This window comes from Nothobranchius furzeri, chromosome 4 (genome assembly GCF_043380555.1).
Source record: "Nothobranchius furzeri strain GRZ-AD chromosome 4, NfurGRZ-RIMD1, whole genome shotgun sequence".
Classification (NCBI taxonomy): Eukaryota; Metazoa; Chordata; class Actinopteri; order Cyprinodontiformes; family Nothobranchiidae; genus Nothobranchius; species Nothobranchius furzeri.
Window position 1 is genome coordinate 15,140,343 of NC_091744.1, and position 16,084 is coordinate 15,156,426.

General features: G+C 42.3%; 1 protein-coding gene and 1 long non-coding RNA gene across 3 annotated transcripts in view; one reads left to right on the forward strand and one right to left on the reverse strand.

Moving 5' to 3' along the window:
• Positions 1-16,084, forward strand: part of grin2ab (glutamate receptor, ionotropic, N-methyl D-aspartate 2A, b) — a 198,550-nt gene that overhangs the window by 111,362 nt on the left and 71,104 nt on the right. The window lies entirely within an intron of this gene.
• Positions 11,839-16,017, reverse strand: LOC129164247 (uncharacterized). 2 transcript variants are annotated; one of them, XR_011520269.1, is made up of 3 exons: positions 12,449-12,681; positions 12,172-12,265; positions 11,839-12,050 (listed from the first exon to the last, which is right to left on the reverse strand). It is a non-coding gene; the product is annotated as an uncharacterized lncRNA (long non-coding RNA). The 2 variants fall into 2 exon arrangements; XR_008563848.2 differs by having other exon boundaries at positions 12,172-16,017.

Below are 16,084 nucleotides of genomic sequence, written 5' to 3' on the forward strand. Positions count from 1 at the left end.
TTGGTACGACGCAACAACACTTGAATCAAAGTAGCCCGGGAGAGGCCTGCATCACGAAGGCCAGTTAATAATAGCCAGCAGTGCTACAGGCCTGACACATCCTAAAAGATTGCAGAAAAAATCAACACTCTGCAGATGATTACATCTCCAGTCCAGAAGGCATTTGTGTTGATTATTTTAAGCGCTATCGACGTTTTATTAGTTTAGTACACTTACTTGCTTTTCCAGAGCTTGTCCCGGTCTGTCTCGTTTAGCAGCAGGGAGCAGTCAAGTCAAATATCATCTGAAAGTTGCAATCGGGTTTGAAGAGACAACACCATAATCTCAATAATGGCTTTCCTGTGTATCAGCCAGCAGATTGTCATTTCACATGAAGGAGGAGGAGGGTACGACTTTGACCTGAAAACCCAACATCCTAAAGTTTTAAGTGTCACTTCTCTGGGGCTCGGCTGAAATTTGTGGGTATCCTCTTCAAACCCCCCCTCCAAAAATAAAACGATTAACACGTTTTCCATCAGGCTGATGAATGGGGACTCTTTATCCTGCTGGAATTGTCCGTGAAATTACGTGCAGAGAAATGCAGGTGCCAAGTGGTGTGGTAACTGCTATGAGATCCAGGCCTTTGGCTCCTGTTGCTGTAATGAGAGCAGCTCAGCCTGAGTTTTGCTTGGCTACTGCTAATTGCCTTAATTGAGAGAGTGACCTACATCTGAGATGGGCTTCGGTGGATTAGGGAGACAGCTGGCAAGACCCGGGAATAAGATGGAAGACATGAGGAGAGGCAAAAGTGCAGAAATTCAGATCATCTCAACAGATTGATGTAATCAACAAAAGCTTGATAACTCAACTTGTTTTAACTCTAATCTTGTTTGTCTGATTTGTGCATCCAAAATCATTTGAATGCAGAAGAAAAAGAACATTTAGGCAGTGAAATTAGAATACATTTAGGAGGATGTGAAAAAAGCAGAAGGAAAGGGAGCCGAGAGACACGAGAAGGGGAAGGTTGGCGGTGACATCATGCTTTTAGAGCAGAGGCCAGCCCTCAGGCCACCGCTGAATACACTCCTAACAGTCTTGTGTACTTCCCTCAGACTGAATTATTCAGCATGGTCCTGATGGAGAGACTGACTATGACTCTGTGTGTGGCTGCTTGTCTGCATGAACGTAAGTGCATGAATTGGTCTAGAGAGCAACAAGAATAAAAGTTGGACCAGCTCGTGTATGAATACAACTTTATTTTTTCTTTAATTGTGTGCAAGAAAGGGCTCAGGAGCAGGAGGCTGCTTGGAGTCACTGAATGAGCTTTTGATGTGTGGGAGGCTGCCTGGTACACACACACACACATACACACACACACACGTGTGTGTGTGCGTGTGTCAAGTCAGTTGAAGCAAATGTGTTTTTTGTGTTTTCAAATCATTTTTTGTTCCCTCTCAAAAACAGAACCATGCTAAGTCAGCTCTGCGTCGTTCCTCTGTTTTAACAGTGTGCAGGGGTTCCTTTCCTAAACACATGCAAACACACACACACACGCGAACAGTAACACAGATTGACAGATCATCTTGCTCTGTGTTTTATATTTTAAGCAGTTTCCCTCCTGTGTGCCCCATTTCTTGTTTTTTTGGGGTTTTTCTCCGTGTACTTGTGTGTGTGTGTGTGTGTGTGTGTGTGTGCGCGCGTGCGTGTGTGTGTGTGTGTGTGTGTGTGTGTGTGTGTGTGTGTGGACAGTGAGTGTTGGGGTTTGATCCTGTGCTAATGATCTCCCAGTGGCTCAAACTTCTCTAAAGTGTGTTGAGCATAAAGAGAGGAAGAGGGAGGCGCATCGGGGGAGGGATGGATGAATGAAGGGAGGAAGGAGTGGATGGATGGGAAGAGGAAGAGAACTGGGCCTTATCAACATATTCATCATCGGCATCGACATCATCATCGCCGATCTCCATCATGCATCGCTGCTTAGAGGCACTCCCTCTTGTCTCTTGCACCACACACCTATTGGGATTCACAAACTTGAGCAGGACCAGCCGCTTTGGCAGCGTCTGCATGAAACCGGCTGGTGAGAGAAGGATGGAAAGAGGGGCGGATGAATAGACAGATGGATATAAAGAGCTGGCATGTGATGTGTGTCATACTCGCACTCTACCCAGTGCACGCACGCTCTCAAAGAAATGTCAGCTGGAGACAGTCGAATATTTGAACTTCTTCCTCTCATTTTTTATACTGATTGTCACATGGAGAGGTTCACCTCTCTCCCTCCTTTCTGTCTGCCACTCTCTCCCTCTGCCTCCTCCTCTTCACCTCCTCATGCTCCCCCTGTCAACTTGCAGCTCATGTTCTTGCTTACATGGACTGTAATGCACTTTTGTTTTCTCAAACACTTCACCTACTTCCTTGCACTCTCCTGGTCCTCCTGCACCTCTCATCCTGTTCATTCCCTCTATATCTGGGAAGGATCTGTCTCCCTAATAGGAGACCTGGTGAATTTGCCCTTCTGTCACTCCTCTGTGCTGCTCCTGTTCCCTCCCTTCTTCTCTAATCTATCTGTCCAGGCGTGAGCTGCCCAATAAAGTGCACTTATTCACACCCACAGATATGGACACAAAAATGCACACTTGCGAATACACATTTGCCTCGTTTGTGTGTATCTGTCTCCAGGTCGGGTACTGGCTAATAGGGCGTAGTAGGTAATGGCAGCCATAGCCTATTATCTTTGCTCCGCTGTCTAATAGCCACTGGCTTTAAGCATCTGCCATGTAGCTGCTCTAACTCCCTCAGTGGACACTTAACAGCTTCGTGCATACACTAACAAGCACACACACACACATGCACACCAACACACCCACACAGCCACACACACATGGAATCAGGCACTAAAGATGCACATCAGATGTAATATACACACTGCCAAAAGTAATTTGTGTGAGTGAGCGTGCATGTGTGTGTGCGTGCGTGTGTGCGTGTGCATGTGTCTGCTGCCTGTACAGGGTGTGTGTGGGTGAGTTTGTGTGGTTGTGGTTGTCATTACATCTAACACAGAAAGCCCCAGCTTTTGGTACACTCATCCTTTGGGGTGCACTGCCTTCCTTTAATTAGTAAAAGAAATAGATTTACTTATCTGATCTTTGGCACACTGGTTGTTTGTGCACACACACACACACACACACACACACACACACACACACACACACACACACACACACACACACACACACACACACACACACACACACACACACACACACACACACACACACAAGTCTTCTTGAATGCACAGAGCATTAGCATCACCTGATGGTTCCTATATGGGAAGATAAAGACTTTGCATGTTGAGGCGTGTGTGTGTGTGTGTGTGTGTGTGTGTGTGTGTGTGTGTGTGTGTGTGTGTGTGTGTGTGTGTGTGTGTGTGTGTGTGTGTGTGTGTGTGTTGGAATGTGTATGTGTGTGTGTGAGTGTGTCTTCTTGGGAGAAAGAAATCTGCTCTCATCTGCAGACTGGCTATTGATTTGCCATGGTAACAGTGTGTGGTGATTGTCGTGTGAACAAAAGCGATGATTAAAAAAGGAGTGGATTAGTTGGAGGACGACGTGTAGAATGAAGGAGGTCGGTGAAGCGGGGCTCAGTCTGAACCCAGCTGAGGTTAGATGAAGATGGTTTAACTGGGGTGCCTCAGCCTGTTGCTGGCTTAATTCAATTCAAGTTTATTTATATAGCGCCAAATCACGACAAGAGTCGTCTCAAGGCACTTCACATAATAAACATTCCAATTCAGGTCAGTTCATTAAGCCAATCAGAAATAATGTTTCCTACATAAGGAACCCAGCAAATTGCATCAAGTCACTGACTAGTGTCAGTGACTATACAGCAATCCTCATACTAAGCAAGCATAAAGCGACAGTGGAGAGGAAAACTCCCTTTTAACAGGAAGAAACCTCCAGAGAATCCTGGCTCAGTATAAGCAGCCATCCTCCACGACTCACTGGGGATCGAGAAGACAGAGCAGGCACACACACACACACACACACACACACACGCGCGCGCACACACACACACACACACACACACACACACACACACACACACACACACACACACACACACACGCACGCACGCTCACAAAGACTAGTAATGTGTCTATAGTTACATTGTGATGTCTTAGTAAATATTCTATTTGGTGAGAGATAAACTTTATTGTATTTATCCTAGTGGATCTATAATTAAACGGATAAACTAGTATTAGCACATCCAACGTCAAGGAAAGCAAAAAGTTATCAGGAGAGGGAGAATGTTTAAGTGGTTAACTAAATGAATCAACAAGATTTCCATGTGTGTGTCGTAGGGAGTGAGGGTGTGTACACAATGGTGTTGCTGGAGTGTTTTTGGTTTAAAAAGGCTCACACAGACCTGAGTAAGGCTGATTTATAATGAATGAATCCCCTTCAGCTACCGTTTTCCTCTCCTCTGCAGAATTAGCGTTTTGTGTTACTTCCGCCTTTTCTCCCTCTAACAATCCCTGCACAAACTTTAAACCCCTCCTCTTTCTTTTTTCCCAGAATGCACCCCATGCCCTTTGGATGCATGTGCTACCCTGTACACTGATTTTGCGGTATCCAATAAACAAAATGGTTCAAAGTGACAACAACTCACGTAAGAATTAATGAGCCATTTTAAATCTAACAGAAAAAGAGGTAAATGCTTTAGTATTCATCAGGGCCTGCGGCTCCTCTCTTTATCCTGAATCCTCCCATTAATCTTCTGGCTTCTGGGGGTCCCGCACCACAAAGATCTGTTTGCATTGCAATGGCAGCAGGACAAGCGTCCCTCTACCCCAGCCCAGACAGGCTGTGCTGCTGTCAGACAGATCCCGCAGCACTTGACCTGCTCAGCACCAGCAAACGCTGAGGTGGTCACCAAGGATGAAGCTGACTGACAGCTTCCTGCCTGGCCTAAGGTTTCTGAAGTCCAACAGAGTCACCATCAGTGGGCTGGGAGAGAAGATGAGAGATAGATGCTTTCTGTTTTTATTTTCACCCAAAGGCACTTTTACTATAAATATCCGACTGACAATCCTTTGATTTGCCAATAAAGGCTGCCAGAGGAGGGAGGAGGAGGACACCAGGTCTCGCTCTGTTCTCGAGCTGCTTTTTAATGCATTCACCGGCGGAGGAGAAGAAAAACTGAGGGAGGAATGGGGCAGGCTGTGTCATTTATTCCCATGTAAGGGGGATGAAATAACATTAACATCTCTTTCTCTTTGAAGCTCTATAAGTCAAACAGTTATTGCTCAAACTGCACCGGCAGCACACAAACCATAAACGGGCATGCGGTCCATTCTTCTTCTGCTCACATACGCTGGTGTGTGTGGGGCTGTCATGGCCTGGACAGACACTTCAGTTTTAATAACGCAAAGGCCTTTCAGTACTCCGGATCCGGCTGTAATCTCTCCTAAACAGGTGTTGTGATTAGCGTCTGCCGTGAGCAGCATTCTGACACTTGAACAGGCAGGCGGAACCGTGCGCAGACCCACTAGCTACCACTCGGGGGACAGATTTAACTGACAGGGCTTGGCAAGTGCACTCCTGGCCTCTTGTACAATGTCGAGGTTCTGCTAGAAATTGATTTAGCTTTTCCCCGCCAAATAATTATGCCATTTCTTTACAATATTGTAGTGGACTCTTTGTATGCTGATGCAGCAACATATGTGAGAGAGTCAGCACTGCAGTGCCTCTTGATTTATGGAGGACAGCTGATGGATTATACCCAGAATATGTTAAAGGGGCTGAAAACCAAGACCTCCCATCAGCAGCTCCAAATGTCAGTCAGTGAATGACTCTGAGCTGATGTCTGATCACTATTAAAAAAATAAAAAAAAAACAACTTGAATTTGTTATTCATTCAGACCATGTCTGCAAATAAAAGCTGCAACATGTTTGCGCCTCAGTCTCATCCTGTACACTGTACAGGTGCAGGGGCCTCCTTTATCAAGCTTGCTTACGCACAAAACGGGGTCGGAAAACTGCGTAAGCAACTTTCCACGCAAACTTTGGGATTTATGAAAGAAAACTTAGTGGGGAAATGTACGCAACTTTAAGTTGACTAAGGACCTTGCTTAACATTTTGGACATGGAGAGCACCTGCAGCGCTGCTGCTGAGAAGGATACAATTATGAAATCCTGCAGCATCATCACTTGTACCGCTTCGTTTTCACACAGAACAAGACCCCTCACACGCACACACACACACGCGCGCACGCACACACAGCCTGAAGTGCAGAATAAGGAATGCAGAATATCAGCAGGGGGGCAGATTGGGGCAGAATGTCATGCGTTTGTGACAGTGAGTGTCCTGTCACTGTGACTCGATTGATCATGCACCCTGGCTACTTGAACAGGGGAGATCTCTGTCTGGGTGACTGGTTTGCATACGTGACTTTCACCCGAGAGCCTGGGGATCGAATCCCGATTGGATCATTGTTTTTATATCTGCCACAGATCTCTCTGAAGAATTCACAACATTGACGGCTTCAGCAAAGCTGTGCCACTCCGTGGATTTTCTCTTATTTGTTTTTGCAAAAGCACTTCCTTTCATTTCTCCACCTCACCCACAGGTACCTCAATTTCTGCTTCTGTGAAATTGTGCTTCCTTGATCTGCCTTGATCTACGGTCGCCATGCCATTGGCGGAGCGCTGCAACAGCCGGCTTATGTATATGCATGAGCTCCACAAGGCACTTTGCATTGACTATTTATGGCAGTAAGTGGGCGTGGTGAGGGCGGGATGTGACTAAAAAGCGGCTGAGAAACATTCTCGTTAGTCTCCGATTTATGAAGCGGAGATTGCGTGCAGCTGTGCGTACTCCATGTTTGATAGATCACAAACCTACTTGGCGTAAGTACATATTTTTTGCTGAGCTTAAGTATGGTTTTAGTAAGGATTCCACGCAATGTTATATAAATGAGACCCCAGGTTGTTTTCTTTTGCTGTCAGCAACAGAATAGTCCCCCTTTAATCTGCCTCATAAATGGTTCATGTATGAACTAATTTATCTTGATTTTGTTTTAACCCAGTAGAAATGCTTAGCTTTTAAGGGAGGACATCATGTTTCAAAACTCGTAATTAAAGGGATACTATGCAACTTTTTCATACTTTTAAATCCTTTCCTGAGCCATGTGCAAAAATTACCCATTACAAAGTGAATGAAACGTCACTCAGACCCCCACAGCCCTCTGTAGTGAGAATACCGCATTTGCAACTACAGCTGTGCTGTGCTATACCTGCCACTGCAGTCTGCTTCCAGCACATTTCCTGCATGTTTTAGATCAAGAACACAGCTGATTTGTTTAATTTAGGGATGAACCGCTCCTGTAGACACTAATGAAGGCTGGAGAGACATTTCAACAGATATATTAAGGTGTTAAAAAAATGAACAGCGATTAAATGACCTTTGCTTTCGGTTCTACTAAACAGACATTAGGGGGTGCTAAAAGCAAGACAAAACTGCCTAGTCTGCCTTTAATTCAACCTTTAAAATGTGTAACTACTTAAAATTATATGTACAATCTTTATAGTGTCAATATTAAGCTTCCACCTCATAACCAACAATACATTATTTTCAGAAAGGTTTATTTAAAGGTACAATAAGTAAAACATTTACAATGAAATAATCACTAAACAGCTGGTGACTCAATCATATTGAACAGAACGTTATATTGAACAGATTTTATTCTAAGCTAGCTGGAGGGTTCTCCTTTTAAAATGCTGAAGAGGGGCAAAGTCTTTGTTTACAATCTGTGAGCCTGCAGGGTCTGTGGCGAGCTAACGCTGCTGCGCCAGCATCTGGTATTCAACATCAGCAGGCATGAAGCTCAGGAGTTAAAGAACTGAATCCAGACACTTTACAGTAAGGGTCCGTTCATTAATGTTACTTAGGACATTATTAAGCTTTATAAAGGAAAGGATCCCTTTATTAACATTTGCAATATTGTTGGGGTTTGGGGGAGGGTCTGCATAGTAACTTGTCACTCAACATTAACAATAATAAGCAGCTGTTAATATTTTATTTAACAGTTTGTTAATGCTTACTATGCACTAATTAATATTTATAAAGGAACACTTGTTGTATAGTTTTACTAATGTATTTATTTGCTTATCTAATGCGTATGATTCGTCTTGGCACATCATCTAGAGTCTGGTGCTGATCTGTAGCTGGCAACAGCCACGAAACTCACAGAAAGGGAGTGAAAAAGTGACTTTTAGTTTTGAAAAGTGAACTGCAGCACCCAAATTTGATCACAGGGTGTCATTCTTACTTCATTTTTACATCATCCACCTTTGAATTAGTCCTTTTAGATTTAAATTTAGCAGTAAATAATTTTATGTTTGTCTGTTTGAACTTAACTTTACATTATTAGTAAAAGACCATTGGCCTTCTCTTAAGTCATATAGCGTTTTCCATATTAGTTCATCGACAAATATATTAAAAAAAAAGATCCACTGAATCAATAATTAGGACAGATTTTTCAGAAATTTTCTTGTAGATTTGCTACTGTGTCTGGATAGTTGTTATGTTGCCTTGCACAGTTCAGTGAAGATTGTCAGTCTGGATCAAGGCAACCAGAATGGTGAAGAAAAGGCAACAAGACTTTTATTAATTTGTAGGGCTGAAACGATTCCTCGAGTACCTCGAATAATTCGAGTACAAAATTACTCGAGTCAAATTCTCTGCCTCGAAGCTTCGTTTAATTCATGATTAATTAATTCTTGGCTTTGCAATCGCTCGGGGTCATGTTTCACCCGGACCGAAATAAGTGACGCGCATACACACTGCACTGTATGCACACGCGAGTAGCGAACGCAACTTAACTTTCTTTTAAGCCATGGCGGACAACGTGGACCCCGGTGGAGTGCGAAAAAGACACAAAATGTCAAAGGCGTGGGACCATTTTTCACGTCGTAAGGCGGAAAACGTACTCCGGTGTAAATACTGTAAAATGGATTTAGCCAACCTCAACACCACATCCTCCATGCTGCAGCACCTGACCAGGAAACATCCACATGTAAATGTCACTTCTGCAAGCGGAGTCGGAGCCTCCACAAGATATTGGATTTTAGCCTGTATTTCTATGTATTCTGCAGACACTGTGCGACTTTTTCATTTGTAGCACTCAGTTTCAGCTCACACTGTGCGTCTGGTAGCAACATGTCAGACATAAAATGTGCTAAAAATAGCAGTTTTTACAACACGTTGGACTTTTTACAGTGTTGTTATTGATGTCTGTTGTCACTCGGGACTGCTGCAGGAGGACACAGGTATTTATGAGAGTGGCGGAGGAAAACGAAAGGAAGTAAATAAATGTTTTGTGATCAGTATAACTTGACATAACCACGGCAAACATGCTTTCGACAATCCTTGTTAGTGTGAGACAAAAAAAGTGTAGAAATTAAAACGAACGTGTGTTAATAGGGAAACTGCTGGCGAGCCATGTTTGCGCATGCGCCGTGAGCGGTTCTGGTGCTGTTTGGACCGCAGCCGCTCGCATTTGTTTACCGTGAAGTAAAGTTGAAGTGCTGAAGTTTTGAAAACTGATTTTGAATAAAACTTGAAGAATAAGTGGCAATTGCTTTCTCATTTCAAGAGGTCTTTCATATTTTATAACATGCTGTTTGATATAATGGTTTACAAACGCAAAAGAGTAATTTATTAGAGTACTCGATTAATCGATAAAAGATTCGATAGAGTACTTGATTACAAAAATATTCGATAGCTGCAGCCCTATTAATTTGCCTAGAAAAGGAAGTACAGTGGAATATAGCAAAAAAGCTTTTATTTTATTACATTTTTGGTATTCGCACCTTTGAGATAATTAGAGATATTTGTGTTTAGTTATTTTTTTGTTTGTTTGTTTGCTAAAATGGGCACATCTGCATTCAAGCTAAGCGTTTATTTATGTTCTTATGTATTCATGTCATTATTTTAATCCACCTGCTTAAATCTGAACTTTGCTTTCCAGAGAAATAAGGTTTTCGCCTGCAACCTTTCCAAACGAGCTGCCTCGTCTTGTTCTAATTGTTTTGCTATGACTTTTAACATTTAACATGTAAACTGTGACCTTTACAATCGGAGATGCAGCCCTTTAATCTTTATAATTTTTTGGAGCGTTGCACAATCTGACCTTGGGGTAAAAGTACTGGGACCTCCACTCATGAGAAGACTAAGAATAGATCTTTTTATGACAGATGTTTTGATTCAAATGTGTAAGAAAAACACAGGTTAATAGACAAAGATCGCATCCCACATCTGCAGCTTCGCATCAACCAGAACATCTAAATGGAACTTGACTCTTGTTAAGGCTCACGTGCTTTATTTGCTCTTTAAAAACAAAATGTCTGTTGTGAAACAGACATACTTGTCCTGAATTCTTCCACTTGAAAATAATTAGTTGTACTGTAATTACGCACTTAGGTCTTGCACACATGTGACCAGTAAAACCGAATATCCTTCCCCACCCATCGTGGAAAAAACTTGGGTTTGGACCATCTCGTTTTCAGCTAAAAATCCAGTGTGTTGAGTAGCACATTCATTGACACAAGTCTGTAGGCGATAGGGATGGGTACCGAATTCGGTACTTTTTAAGGTACGACCGAGCACCGATTCACTTAATCGGAAACGGTGCCTCGTTTAGGTACCCGTCCTTCATAACGAGAACTTGCCTAGACAGCTGCGCATGCGCAAGAGCGTTAAGTCGTCGGTCGCTGCGAGCCAGTAGTAAACAGAGCAGCATGGTAGAAAGAACGCACGCTAAAGCTTGGGTCCACTTCACTAAATGTGATGGGTAACTGGGTGATGATGAAATCAGCGACAACGATCTAAGTGAGACATCCTCATCTTAATCTGCTCCGGTAGGTAAATAAAATGTAAGATAACGTTAGCTTGATTTGTTAGCTTCCGTTTTACTAATGGTGTGTTCGCTTTCTCCTCGGAACTCCGAAATTCCGACTAGAAGAACACAAACGCGCACTAAAGTTTGGCTTCACTTTACTAAATGCGACGGGTGATTGGGTGAAGATGAAACCAGTGACAACAATTTAAGTGTGAGGCATCATTGTTTTAATCTGCTCCAGCAGTTAAACTGTTTAAGATAACGTTAGCTTGATATGTTAGCTTCCTATGGCTGTGTCTCAATTCAGGGTCTGCATCCTTCGAAGGACCCAGCCCACCCGGCCGACGTGGGCTGCGTCCTCCGTCGGCCGGGTAGACCGGATGTTAACGGCTGTGAATTTGGACAGGCCTAGCCTTCATGAACTCCCTCGGCGAACGTTCCGTCGCCTAGCAACCGTGGAACCGCTGGGCAGAAGGAACCTTAAACGATGGAGCTCGACGTTTTATTTAGCTTTTTAACCCCCAGAAACCCAAATTTAGAAAACAACTGCAAAATATTTTTAACCTTTCACATGTTGTTCTAGGAGGCCAGATAAACGGGCCTATTTACACATTTTAACAGCCAATAGTGTTGCAGAACTGAATAGGACCTATTAGCAATGTAAATGTGGTTTTAAAAAGAAAAAAAATGGGGAAGGTTTATTTTTGTAGACTTAAATCTGATGTTGTGATACTACAACCGTGGGTCTCTGGGGGTTAATCATTTCCTTGACTGTTGGAGAGCTAATTCAGAGAAAATACTTTAGACTAGCTGAGCCTGAGCAAAGATGTGATAATAGTTTTTAATACTTTCTAAGGGTCTTAATTTGACCAAAACCGATTTATCACCTTTTAAAACTTTTCAAGACCCAGCGGATACCCTCTAGTAAACAATTCTCATTTGTAAACAAAAATAAAATTCAAGAGTTTAATGCAGAACTGATTTTATTTAGATATTTCTTTTACATGTACATGTTTAATCTTCATTAACCATTTTTTTCTAGCAAAGTAAAAAGCTGTCAAAGTTCTTCCTTCTCTCCTGTGCTCTCTGCTGCTCTGCAGCCTCATGTCCTCCCAGATCAGCTCCAGAAGCTCATCGCTGGCACCTTCCCCTGGATGCCCATTTTCTCCAGAATAGTCTTAACAAACATGTAAGAAAAGAAACAGGAAGAGAAAAGAGGACAACGGGTTATTCCTTTCATGTTTTCGCAGAAAAAAATATACTCAAACGAGTTTTTAAAATATGAGATGTTATTGTACCTCCATGCCACAGCCGCCGAATACTTTGCTCCGGTGATCATGTGGTCCATCTCCGCCCTAAGCTTAATAAATTCCCTGGTATTCTCTTTTGGTCCTAAAATACAAACTTCTATTAAAATCAGGGGGAAACGTAGTGGGAGAAGTACGACACCGAGCGCGGCCGAACATACGAGCCGAGACCGCAATACAAGCACTTTTACTGTAACATTTCTAACTAAAATAACGTTCATGTATCACAAAAAGTCCTTAAACTGACAGTTTTCAAGTTTATACTTACATTTATATGCGCAATCCTCTCCGACAGCTCCCGCTTCACCTTCCGCCATTGTTTTTAAGTTTTTCTGCCGGCCGGCCCGCAAGGCATCTTGGGAAATGCTACCTATTGAAGGATACACCCGACCCATCCTTCATTCAGGCGAAAAGAAGGCCGCATTCGTCGACCGCATTTGAAGGAGTCTTCGAATTGGGACAGGCCGAGTCGCGGCGCTGTGACGTAACCGGCCGACGAATCCGGCCGAGGTAGGATGCAGACCCTGAATTGAGACACAGCCTATGCCACCATTGTTATCATCTAATGGTGCGTTCGCTTTCTCCTCGGAAATTCTAACTTCCCAGTAGGAAAAATCTATTGAAAAAGGACGGCGAAAGGAATAACGATACACAGTAAATTTAGTTCACAGTAAAGATGTTTGCTTCAGTTTAATTATCAGCTTATAAAACTACAAGGACAATGTTAAAATATAAACAGTTGTATGTTATTTATCGTGATATTTATCAAATATGGTCATATATTGAGAAAAATATATATTTAATTATAAAAGAGAATTAAAAATATTAAAAACTCAAAAGTATCGAAAATTGGTACCGTTAAGTACCGGTATCGATTCGTAGGTACCGGGAATTAGTACCGGATCGATTCAAATGTCAAAGGTACCCATCCTACTAGGCGACAGTAGCTCCCCAAATCATTTTGCTAAAAACATTCCTCAGAATAACAAGGTGGTGGGAAATAATCATTCGTACCGCCGTCCTCCGCCTAAGGTTTTCTACATAGAGCAGTATCTGAGCTTGTAAACACAAGTAGGCTAAGCTAAATAAAAGTTGCACATATGATGTCAAAGCATTTTTGTCGCTGACCGTGACATTACCAAACTTAAAACCCCGGTTATTTACGTCCACAAGCAAATGCTAACAACGAATAATTTGCTAATCTCCACTTTGGTCTAAGTTTTTTTTTTAATTAATCATCATTTGGTGGCAATTGTAACTTTCATGTGGAAGACAGGTGAAACCATAGAAAAATGTCTTCATTGTGTAGGATTTCTACAGGCTACGTGTGTACATGGTTTTAAAATCCCTTGGAAAACTCTTTCCAATTTGCATAAACAATCATTCTTCTAAGATGTTTTGTCTAATTAAATCTTCCTGACCTGCGAACGGTCAAAACTACAGCTTTTCTTTATAGTGTGGAACAATGAAAATCCACTTTTTAATTATTATTTCTATAATCGATAACTCAGAGTTAATGCAGGCTGAATATTAGAATAGCCTCCTACACCTAACTTCTGCGTTTGCTTCTGATAGAAAATCGACAGTGAGAATCCTAACCACTCTCCATGACATTGTGAACCAGACTTACCCATATAGACTCACGACAGCGAAGGCTGTTGTTTTAGCGTCCAAAATTAGCAAACAACATCTCGTTCAACAGAAGCTGACCGTGAGCATCAGCAAATCAAGCACACAGCTGAAGATCCTCCAGATCTGTTATCTGTGGAGATAAAACATCCATGTCCCAGGGCAAACATTTAGTGGTAGAGTTGCGTTGCTTCTACCCAATCCGAGACCAGATGTCTAAATATCAGGAAATGAGACTCCAAATCTTCCCGTTTGAAGCCCAGCTCTGATGTGGGGTTTTGTGTGCTCTGAGTTCTGCCTGCAAGGCATTCATTTCTAACGGAGACCACTGCAAATGTATTAATCAAACGAGTAATCCACATCTTTAAAGTGCATTTGAGTAGCATCTGGCAGTTACTTCGTAAAACAAAAACTTGTGTGACTGTGTCTTTGTTCAGCACATGAGCAGGCGTGGTACCAGATTAGGAAATCACTTTCCTGCTAATTTCATAAAGTAGTGGCAACCAATTTCTTGTTTTTTTGCAAAATCCCAAGGAAAGTGTAAAAATATAAGATCTCATGTGACTTTTTTGTCAGTAATGAAATATATTACACTGGTTTGATGGATGATGGGGAGTTTTTCAAGGCAGCAATATGTATGCAAGCTATTTTTAATGGATGTTTGAAAACAAAGTGAGTTTACAGCATCTCTGGAATGATTTAGGTAGGCGGCTGTGTGGAACGGAGTGTATTAGTGAGTGCAGCAAATATCATTTCTGATAACGAAACACAACTAAAATACATAAAAAAACTGTTATTAACAAACTGTTACAGGGCTGCTCAACTTCAGTGGGATCACCATCCATGTTAATTTCTACGTTTTTGTTTTACCCTTCATTGATTTCCAGATATTTTCCAAACGCAGAAATTTAAACTGAAGGGTGTCAAAGAAACTACAAAGCAGAGCCATTAAGCAACATAAATTCTTCACTAAAACGGATGTAAAATCGTTTAAGCCTTTACAAAAACCAAGTGTTTGGCTGACGAAAGGAAAACGTGTTTGGAGCATCTGGGGATTTTCCAGCCACACTTTCCTTTCTGAGGTTTTTGCTGTAACGCTGTAAGTCGGAGTCCCTGCATCTGTCCATTACATGCTTGTTTAAGTTAGCGGTGAGCCCCTAATGCTTCCCGTGTTCCAGCCCGGCCATGCTAGTTTAGTGACTCTGTGCTGCCTTAAACGCCGTTCTGTGTTAGCCTGGGGACTGTGAGACTGTTAAATACTACAGTAGACTCAAGCATTGGGACCTACCCCGTGTTAAATACTGAAGCAGTCTTTGTTTGAATTGGGAGCCTGTGTCTGCAAGCATCAAGCTATAGTTTCCTGCCAATCCTGGGAGTTTAGAAAGCCTTCGTTCAGTCAGCAGATGTGCTTTGGGACGTGTCTACTTGCTGTTAAAGCGAACATCTTTCAGTGCTCAAGGGGCGGCTGCTTGTTAGCTGTTGAAGGACCAGCCTTTATATATTCTGTTAGTATCAGGAGAATGTTTTATGCTCTGCTAAGGTGGACTGCGTTGTCCCTGTTCACAGCTCCCTGCTCTGTTCAAAGAGTCATGTTTGATGTTACAAGTGAGCAGTGCATATGCTCCTAAGGCTGTTATTTGTAGGTGTTTGAAGTCGTAACACCGCTCAGACATTGTAAAATTAGACTCCAGATCAGAAAGTGCCATTTTACTCCAGGTACCTCATTATTGTCTGTAACAGAAACGGCTCTTTGTGAGTGAAACCGACACTGGTCAAGTGACAACTGTCTCTCCCAGGCTACCCTGGATGTTTGTTTGTAAGTGGATTGTGAGAACTAATTCTTTGTTAGCAGAGGGATTTGGGGCTGTTTTTGTGTGTTTTGAGTTGGCAGAACTGCATGAAAATTGGGTTTCACGGTGCAGAAGGTGTCTAGTTTATCCTCATTTCTGTTTAATTTCTGCATGAATGTTTTCCAGTCATCATTTTATCCTCATAACACACTAACCCAAAGACCAATTAATGAGAATGAGACTTTTGATGTAAAGAATCACTGAAAGTTCATGGCAAAAAACATATACTTAAATGCTATGGATTGTCTTGTTCTTCAGCACAGTAAAGACACTCAGTTATGTGTAATTAGTCCTTGTAATTATACCCTTTGTGTCTATTTATTGTTCGGTTTGTCCTTTAGTGCTGCTGTGCATTGTATCCCCTGTTTTAGCTCCAGTAGAAGCAATTCAACCGCCAGAAAGGCTCACATTTTAAACACTGATGG